Genomic DNA, 10,768 nt, shown 5'->3' on the forward strand with positions numbered 1-10,768 from the left:
AAAGGAGTGAGAAAAGAGTTTTAGTAAAAATGGGACTCCAAACAACAATGCAGGACTTGGTAGACCACCAAAGAAAAACAGTACTTTCATCTTTGGGTGACAGAACATCAAGCTGCTGCAGATAAAAACATCCACAGGTGTTTCTGTCCATCCTTCCACTGTGAGAAGACGACTAAGTGCTGTTGGTCTGAAAGGATGTGTAGCTGTCAAGAAGCTGTTACTGAGGAAAGGAAATAGAAAAAAAGAATATTTTGCCTAACAAAGAACAACGGACTGTCCACCCCACAGGCCAGACCTCAACGTCGCTGAATGTATTTTGAATGTATTTGAGATGATAAACTTTGATCATAAGAAGCAGAAAATCCAACCAACTTCTAAGACTGAACTTTGGAGGTGTGGAAAAATCCCCTGCAGATTTCTTTGAGAAACTAAAAGCAGGTCTCTCAGAAAAAGAAAGGAAGGTGTTATAAAGGCAGAGGGGTGGAAATACTAAATACTGAAAAAGTGATTATGTTCAGTTGTTGAGGTAAATGGACACTTTGACTGGGAATTAAATGAGTGAAGGGTGGGCTCTGACTTTAGCACAGTACCTCATCTCTATGTTTACACATTCAGGCCAGTGTGGAGGGGAATCGTGTTGTTTTTGTCTTGCGGTTCACTTGTAGTGCATTTCTCAGCCCTGATGATTTCAAATGCCTCTCAAATGGAGACAGAAGAGGAAACAGAGTCACATCCACGACCCCTCCGGCTGACCTTGAGCACTTTGTTTTCACACTAGAACTGGAAAGGCTGAGGGATAATCCTGGCAGGAGATTAGGGAGACCCGCTTTTCTTTCCGTTAAATCACACACTTTTGTTCCGAAGCAGTTAATTAACAATTAAGTTGTTTCTCCCTTTCCGTCATTCGCATGGTGCTGACCCAGCTACCTACAGGGGTTCGTATTAATTACATTCCTTTCTTTTTCCCAGTTAAGCACAAGTTCCTCCAGCGCCGAGTGGTTTATAATGGGCTTTAAATGTCAGACGGGGGACACAAAATGAGTTTAATCAAGCCGTATTCACGTCCCACGTCCAGTGTTCTTTGCGGTAATCGCTCTCATGAACACGCTGGCGACGAGGCGGTTTTACGGTGACCAGTGTATACAGTTTTTTTATATATGTGTGGTTTTAAAAGGGGAAAACCATTATTATTATTATTTCCCATCCTGTAACAAGCCTCACCCTGTCATTCCAACATCTTCTAACTGCCCACTTCAAAGCTTGACATTCCATTGTAAATACGGTATGTAACATTATGACTATAGCCGGGTTTCCGTTTGGTGAGCTGAAGTAGGGACGCCTTCCCGTGTACGTTCGACTGCGAACCGATCCGAAAAACCGACCTATCAGAGACTTCGAACTGGCTGGATGTTGTATAGCTTATTGCCATAATTCTACTTTATCCTCACCTTAGATACGTTCTGATATGCCGATGGGTCCCGCATAGGGCAAAGGCACCGACGCATATCATGACTTTGTACATAACTGCAACAAAAACACAAAAGAATGATCTAGTCTACATGCAGCCGTGTGAATGTATGTTTGCTGAGGTTGATTATGAAAAAAGAAAAAAAAATATTGTTCACATGTGTTGACCCAGTGAAGTAACCTGTATTTGCTTTAAAAAAAGAAAACATTAAATGATTTCAATGGTCAATGATATTTTGTCCCAGTTTTCTGACTGAGTGCCTTGGGAAGTTTCTCGATAACCTCAGCGTCTTTCAGAAGTTTCCTTTTTCTGAAGAAGTGTTTTATTTACAGGTTCCTTTTGGACATACGTGTAGATATTGATCCATGTTAGATTCCCCATCTCTTTACAGTCTTATTTTACTTTAGCTAAGCAAACGCCGACACTAAAAGTGGGCGAGACTGGATTTTTATGTCTGAAGTCAAGTGGTCATAATAAATGAAAAGAAAAACACAATCACCAAACGTTTGTTACTCTTTTACTGAAGCACCTTTCTGCCTTTCGGCACCGCAGTTCTAAACAATCTTCACCTCATGAGAAATGCTAGAACCCTGTCCATCTGCGTTCGGCTCGTGTTTGTTCACCACAGTGGTGGTCTCTGGAAACAGAAAGCCAATTACTTAATCTGCATGAGAAAGACTGACGAGTGGGAAAAGACTGTGTTTTGGCAACATAAGGTGATTTAAATAATGCCCATGTACTGTTTTGAGGGGCTTTCCTACCGACTCCTCCCCCACCTCCCCCCCCGGGAACTTAAAGTCTTCAATGTCAAGGCACTAATGACTGCTTTCTCAGTGTTTGCCTCAACATGTGTTTGCCTTGAACAGAACTTCAGTCAATGGGCAGAAACACTATCATACTAATAGGTAAAGATAGATTTGCAACACAGTTATTATGTCTGTTTACAAAAAAGAGTCTTTTTTTCTGTCTAGAAGGTACAGGAGGGTTATTCCACGACGACTCACCCAGGGTCTGGCAGGTAATGCTGTGGAGTTCCATGAAAAACCCTATTTTTTTTTCTTTTTTTTGTCTATTTCTATTAAATGCTATTGTTAGGCAAACGTTTGAACGCCCTCAGTCAAATTACATGTTTTGATTTTCTAGTTGAAAATAATTACTATTTATTATGTCCTCTACAGGGATCATGTGTAATTTTTCAGCTAATTTTTTGTGCACAGTTTTATTTATTTGTATTTAACATGATGGGCAAAAATGTGCCATAACTTTTGCACAGGACACATTTTATTTTTTTCCCTGATATGTTAAATTCAGCAGATAAACAGTAATTGTGCACTAAAATGTGCAGATGTGTGTTGTCTATAGAGGATGTGTACATAGACAGTACTTAGAAAGTCAGCAAAACTATTGCACATAACTCTAATTCAGGAACATTTCAAAACTGCACCAAATAGTTTTTCCTATCAGGTTCTAAATTTCCTCCTGAATATTGAGGTTAACAGGTTAAATCCAGCTGGGTATAAATACAACACTTTCAATAACATTTCATTTTAAATCAACCAGCTTTATGTAGTTAGATTTGCTCAGAAGGTTAATTCATTAGAGTATCATCGTGTAGTCGGAGCGTGAAGTTCAATTGCATTGAATGTACTTAATTCAAAAGGGAGTATAAAGAGGCCCCAGAAATTTGGATTATAGATGTAAATGATTAATAGATTGACAGTTAAATACGTTAATGTAGAACTGCTAATTCACCCTTTAACCCTGAAGATCAGTGCAGACTGCTGATCACCATAGCAATGTAGACAACAGTCTCACCTAGCTAGTAGATAACGAAAAGGCAAAGAGAGAGATTTAAGACGAACATCGATAATTTGGAGACGAATGGACTTCTTTGCATTTATAATCACTCCAGCTGGTTTCCTGATACATTTAATCTGCAACAAGAAACTGAAACACTAAAAAGTCGCTTCTCGTTCGCCAGCTTCTTGTTTGAATTTTCCAGTTCCACCTTAAATAGTGCCTGAGGCGCCAGAACTGCTGTACTATTTAAGGTGGAACGAGAAAATTTAAACCGGAAGCTGGTGAATGAGAAGTGACTTCAGCCTCGTAAAAAAATCAAACATTGAGAGACATTTTACAAGAAACTGTTCGACTTTTTGCAAAAAAGTTTCCTGCTTGAGATGCGAGAAAAGCAGCTATAGCTGAGCTAAAGCTTAAAGCAGAGCAAAGTAAGTCTGTGTTTTCGTTTATATTATATTTTTAGTCTACACTACGACATCAGCACACACTGAGACATATTTACAGCCAAGATGGTAAAATGGACATAAAATGTTGTGGCTCCCAAGGTGGTTTAAGTTTTGTTGAAAGGACAAAATGGGTCTTCTCAACATTTGGGTTGCAGACCCCTGTTTTTGGGCCGTTTACATCATACACATGCTTATATATGGCCCTGTTAGTACTACACTCTACCTTCAATAGAAGCAATACTTTTTGACACTTTAAAATCTCAGGCTTATTACATACTAAGGCTTATTCAGTAACTGCTTCAGGACTTCAAAGCAAACTGGTTGAGCTGTTCTTAGATTATAGAAGTGTACAATAAAACTTTGGGCCTGCTGACAGGCCCTGGCCACATAAGGGGTTAATATCTCAGTGCATTAATAGACAATTCAGTCATGCATTCATAAGTGTGTGTATATCCAGCATTTTACAATTGATTTAAATGTGCCTGAACCTTTCAGATTTCAGAAAATGAACAATCCATTTTATAACTGATATTTTGTTGGGTTGCATCCTCAGTTTTAGGATTGCTGGTTAATGATTATCACTGACTAATGATGGTCGGTCAAAAGAATTAGCCCAAATGTTCATCCCTAATTTGCCAAACTTAAAACATATTAAGTTTGCTGTGTAAGGAACAAAATGTCAAAGTAAATGGTGTTTGTTTTTGAACAGACCATTCAAAGAGCCATTTTCTTTAAAGCAAAATATTTTTTTAAAAAGGTGGTTTGTTAATGTTTGAACTATTTCTTCTGCAGATTTGCATCTAAAATGTCTTCATGGTCCCATCAAAGGACACAAGCTGACCAAGACTACTGTACTGCCAAAAATGATATCTTGGCAAGTCAAATCATCTTATGTCCAGTCAGTATATCTAAGATTTCTCTTATTTGGAGATTGTTGTAAGAATATTTTAAGAGTTTTCAAATGATTTGTAGATTTTAATTGTTCATTTTATCTAGAGAAATTCTCTGTTCTATTGGTAGATAAGGTTGCTTATTCCAGGCATTACCTCTTTAAAAAATATATGATTTTAGATTATGAAACAAGCAAATATACAACAGTTTCACCAGATGAAATGACAAATATAAAACATCTAGCAGGTTCGTAGAACAATCTTATAATAATGTTACAACAGTCTTAAAATATAGGAAATTTAGGGCAGAACCACAGGCTTTGACCTTTCCATCTCGGCACTGGTGTTGTTGGAATTGTTCTCTGTGTTTTCTACGTGAGAAAAAGAGTCTACTTTCAGTTTGATGTTGTGCTGAAACTGTTTTTTTCTTTAAAACAAACATCATTTTGGTGAAGTAACCTAAAGCACTTTGTTAAAGTTTAGTGTTCAGGTACTTTCTGAGGCCACTAAATAACATTTAGATCTTGCCTCCCAGCAGATGACCTGGTGTGGAATAACGCAAAGTTCTCTGTCCACATGATGTAATTAAGTGCTTCAAGGCCATTTTCTCAACAAGGCAAATTATTTTCCATCATCCAACACCTTTGGAAATCAATTGTGCATCAGTTCAACCCCCCCAACCCCTGAAGCGGCTCGACACTGGCTGAAACAGCCAGAGTCAGGGAGATCGGCTCACGGTTAGCAGGCCTCCACCCCAGGCCTCATTACCCTCTAGCCAGGGTTCCTCCACAACAGCTGTCTCCATCCATCGACTCAAAGGCCTCTTTGTACCAGCGCCGGCCTTTGAAGGCACATTCAGGCGTGATAAGCCTAAACGATACGGGATCAGGCCGTACTGTTATTGCACTCAGCAGGGCAGTCCAGCGCATGAGAACTTCACTGCGTGGGAATGTGTTCATGAACATTACAGCAGCGACTGCTGTGAGAAAGCCAGCTGGCATCTTCCTCAGCATGATGTTATGGTATGGAACCATAACATGCTGTGGATATTGCATTGCAGTGGTTGAGGCTGAAGACGGCTGTTGTTACAATGAGTTTCACTGAGGAACCTTGAATAACTGCTCTGTACCGTGTTTCATGATGCAGATAAATATCGAATCGAATTCGAAAAATCAAATACATATATACAGGGCGATTCAAAAAGATTCATCCGATTTCAAAGTGCCATATTTTTACAACCGTGAAGCGCCGAGGAACCAATCACAATCCAATTGAAAGAAGGGGTCATAGAGTTTCTGACTGTCAGTGGAAGATGGCTCCCTTCAGTCTGAGAGGAGATGAGACCCCTGAGCAGAAAGCGTTCTGCGTTCTCCACTTCAATAAGAGTGAATCCATCATAACTGTGCAGCGTGATTTTCATCAGCAGTGAACCTCCAACAGCTCAGAGCGTTCGTCGTTGGTTCCACAACACTGGATGATCTCCGAAATCACACTGAAAGAGCTGTGAGTGCAGCGACACCCGACATGCTCAGTCGAGTATGGGATGAATTTGAGTATGGTGTTGATGTTGTCTGTACAGCTGGAGGAGGTTCATACTGAGACCTTGTACAATTACATAATAAACTTTTGCCTATTTAAACCATTTACAGTTTACTGCACTGATCTGTAATGATTTACAAGTGAAATTAATCATTTTGAAATCAGATTAATCATTTTGAATCACCCTGCATAAACAACTCAAACTAAAAAAACAAGCATTACTCACTGCTGCCCTCTAAAGGTGTTATTACCAAACATCAAATAAATTTGGATCCACACTGTGAGCCAAACTAATATTTAAGCATTTCTGACACAAACATAACATTTCTAAACCAGAACAAAAAGAAAAAAAACAATTAATTTTTGTGTTTGTATTAATTACAGCATGTTTATTCACAGACGCTCTGGAATTTTACTGTATGTGAATCAGTTGCTCCAACATATAGCTGTGAAGTAGCCAGTAATAATTTACCAGAGATTGCTATGATCAAAATAAGTCCAAAGGCAAAGTTACACATTATTATCAATAAAGTGAAAATTATCCGTGTGAAAATGTATAGACGTGCTGGATAAATAGCTTCTTGCATCATGACGCATCATATGAACAAAACATGTCAGAGTGTATGAAACAGCACAGAGGACATACGGAGCTACTGTCTGCACTGTGAAAGAACCCTAATTATGAAGAAGTCCAGTCTTGGTTAGGTCACCACAGTTTGAGTTGAGCTCATTATAAGCTGATATTGTTTAAATATTTGTTGGATTTTTTTTTTTACTCCACCAGTTCAGTCATTGTTAATTCACTCCCACAGACTATGACTCTGACTATTTCACAGTGAAGAGTTGAGGGTGGGGGGTTGGGGAGTTTTGAGGGCTTCTGACCAATGAAGGCTGTTGCCAGCTGGTGTTGCCAGGACTCAAAACTCATGGCTTCTTAATGACTGGGTAGTAAGACAGCTGTGCCACTCAGGAGCCACAAAGTCGCTTAAATCTCTGTGTCCAAGACAGAAAAAAGAAGGTGATTTAGTGTAACCTTAAATAGTAACCGTACTCAGGGCAGCCTTAATTGCTAAATAGTTCCTCTTGCTCAAGAGAGCATTTTCTGTAGATACAGAACAGTTACTGGACTATAACTACATAAAGTAGAGCAACATGTGAGTTACCAACCAAATGTTTTTGTGTTTTATTAACCAGTAACAGAGATGTTAAATGAACATTTCTGGTTCAACCCAGTTCAGCCTTATTACATTTTCAGTTGCATTTTTGTTCCTAACGAAATGTAGTTTGTTTCAGTTTTTTTGTTTCTGCTCTTTGAAACGGTTCAGAGCTCTGATGTCCACTTATCACGACAGACTTCCAACATTTTTTAACCTAATCGATCCATCTTGTACTTCCACTCACTGGCCATCTGCCTTATAGGTCTTCTATATAGTTGTAGGCCTACAAGTACAGATTGTAGTTCATCTGTTGTCCAGCACCATTTATGAGGCACCCTCTACCTCATTCCCATCAGTTTCTGACCACAGGATCTGGTGTTGACCAGATATTATTTGGGTGGTGTTACTGCTAGGTAGAGTGTTGTCCACCACCCAAAAATATCCAGCCAAGAGCAGCTCTGTAGTGAGAAACTGACCATTGATGACAGGCTAGCAGATGCACAACAGGTGCAGATGGGCTACAGTCATTAACTTTGGACCCATAAGCTGTAGCTACAAAGAAGATCAGTAAAATAAGGTTTTAATAGTCATTCACTGCATTAATGTGGGTCAGTGTATAGTTTCAGTTTATGAATGACGCTTTTTTATGGCCCAATCGTATCATCTGATGTAGCCATCAGCGAAGAGTAAAACTGCATCTTTCTCTTCAATTAATTTGCAGGCAATATAGCCGAGTTGGATCTCCTATGAGAATCCAACTGAATGTGGTTTGTTACCTCACTTATGAATTTCATTTCTCACAGTTCACAGTGTGCAAACAGGCAACACGATGTCATCTGCCTGTGGATGTGCTCAGTTTCCTCCGAGTCTTAAATAGGAGCTGATATCAGGGAGGTCACGTCTGCCACGAGAGAAGTGATAAAGCTCCAGATTGTTGACTCATAAGCACCGTTCCAAACAGAAAACAACACGTCTGAAAATTATGCTAAAATGATTGACGCAGTTGCAGATGTAATAAAGAAGCCATATAGTTTAACAAGTACACAATAAAATAAAAGATACATTCATTCATTGAAGCCCCTACTGTGGTCCAAAAATGTACATTTTCATTTGCATTGATATTTTCCTCCAGACTCTAATAACAGAGGTGTGTACTGCAGCTAGTGCTTTCACTCAGTGTACAGTGTTGCTTTGGGCTTCCATGAGATGTGAAAGTTGAATATGAATCAAGTCATTTTATGAAAATATATATAGTATTAAAACACTTGAATACCAGTATAATTCTTACTGTTCATTGTTCCATATAGATACACTCCTAAACTAATGAGCCATGTAAAGTTTTTACAAAACAGGGCATCTTTAGGGCATCTTTCCACTGCACATTCAAAAAACTAGAACCAGGGCCTTGTTTTCAAACTGGGAGTTAAATCCACCTTAAATCCTGACTGCATTTCTCCTGCTATTATATTTCTTGTTTATCTAAAATAACCAAGGTGGCTAGCTAGTGATAAGATGAAAACTGGTAAAAGCTTTTGATTTTATGGGTTTTATGGTGGCCCCTAAGTTTTATAACCTATGACCACTTCTATAACCTAAGAGTAGCTCAGCCGGTTTGCACTGAAGTCCCTGTAGTTACTATTATAGTGTATAATATAGTATATATTATAGTATACTATAATATAGTATATAATATAGTATAAAATAGTATAAGCCTTAGTAAGTAATATGTCTGGGATTTTAAGGAGTTAAATGTGACAATCATTACAGCCAAAATACTACAAACAAATTCTAGCTAAGTCCTGTCAAAATGTCTTACTGCCCACCTGCTCGGATATGTCCTCATCCTCCTTAAGCAGCTCTTTCATTATTGTCTTGGTCTTGCTGCTGCTGACCATCTTCACAAGATTTACAGATGAAAACTGCAAAAAAATGAACTTTGTAGAACACTGTCTGTTATGTTATTAAGAATCATGTTGTCACCCTGAATTTGATACGTTAATCAATTCAAATTCGTTGAGGTTGATGTCAACTTCTCATTGGAATTCCCATTCCACCTTAAACAGTGCAACAATTGTACAGGCAACTGAATGTAACTGCTACATCATGTAAGGTGGAACAGGAAATGAGAGTAAGATGCTAATTGCAGCTTCATCTAATTCCTATCCACTGTACGAGACTCAGTTACAATCAGAAAACCAGGGATGTATTACCTGAGATGGGGGCCGCTTGTTTAACCCCTAAATCACTACAGAGACGCACTTGGACGTGTTAATATTTGTAGTTTGTCTGAGTGTTATCATGCTTATATGTGTGCATTTATTGATTAGCCCACAGTAACTGACCAAAAACGCTACTGGTCCATCGAGAATTCTCTTATAAAACTTGATTTTTCCAATTACCCACTCCAGCACTGACTAGAACGGACTCTAATGGCACTGACAGAACTTAGAGTTCTAGTTCATTTTCCACCTACTTGAGAGACAACTGGAATAATCAGAATTAAAAGAGACTGACAAAAAAATTAGTTATGTTAGCATTAGCAATTAGCAATTCTTACCGATTCTACCAATTCGTACACCTAATCATTCTAAAAATAGGGACTGACACATCAACATACCACTCGAATTACATTTTAGTGTGGTTATTGGTCATTTAGTAGTGCTTAGTGACTTTATCCTCTCCTGGAGGTGATAGCAAACACAAAATAAAAGATCCAAAAGATGTCAGACACGGCTCAAGATTAAATACGCATACTACTCAGCACTGCCCTGAGATTTTCATCTAGAAAATATCGTGCTGATTATTTTTAGATGTTGCCCTGGCTGAGTAGGAACAGAAAAAAATCAATTGTGCAAGTCACACGCATAGTGTTGTCACGCGTAGCTTTACATTAAGCATGCTTCCTCAGCTCCATCAGCACATTCAAGGTGTGAAAGAAAAACTGCAGAAAGCAAGACGACTGCATCACGTTAACGTATACAGTAAAACCCCAATGTTGAATTACCACCTATGCTTCTCATTCATTCCTAGCTAGACTTAAATGAACACTCTAGGTGTTAATTCAGAGCTGTTGTGTATTTAATATTTAAAAAAAGTCCATGTTTAAAAATCTGTGATATAGAATCTTTAGAGACAGCATTATAAGCTCACTGGACTCCAACAGTACTTTGTAGGTTTTTGCTGGTGTACAGTTAGAGATTCTAGCCTGTATATTGCTATTCACAGTTTGCCTTAGCCATCCTCAGTGGTCATTTCCTCTTGGCTGGATATTTTTTTGGGTGGTAGACAACTTGTTTTCATGTCAATGATCCACTTGATTGCCACATTTTAAAGAGAAATGGACACACTAGACTATTTTTTAATGTCAGAAGATGCTGCATCAAACCAGAGCTTTGAAAATATCCAGACTTTCAGAGAAAAAGGTGAAAAAACACTGTACTAATGATGTCAAATGGAGAGGGAACTCGG

Source organism: Colossoma macropomum, unplaced genomic scaffold (assembly GCF_904425465.1).
Source record: "Colossoma macropomum unplaced genomic scaffold, Colossoma_macropomum, whole genome shotgun sequence".
NCBI lineage: Eukaryota > Metazoa > Chordata > Actinopteri > Characiformes > Serrasalmidae > Colossoma > Colossoma macropomum.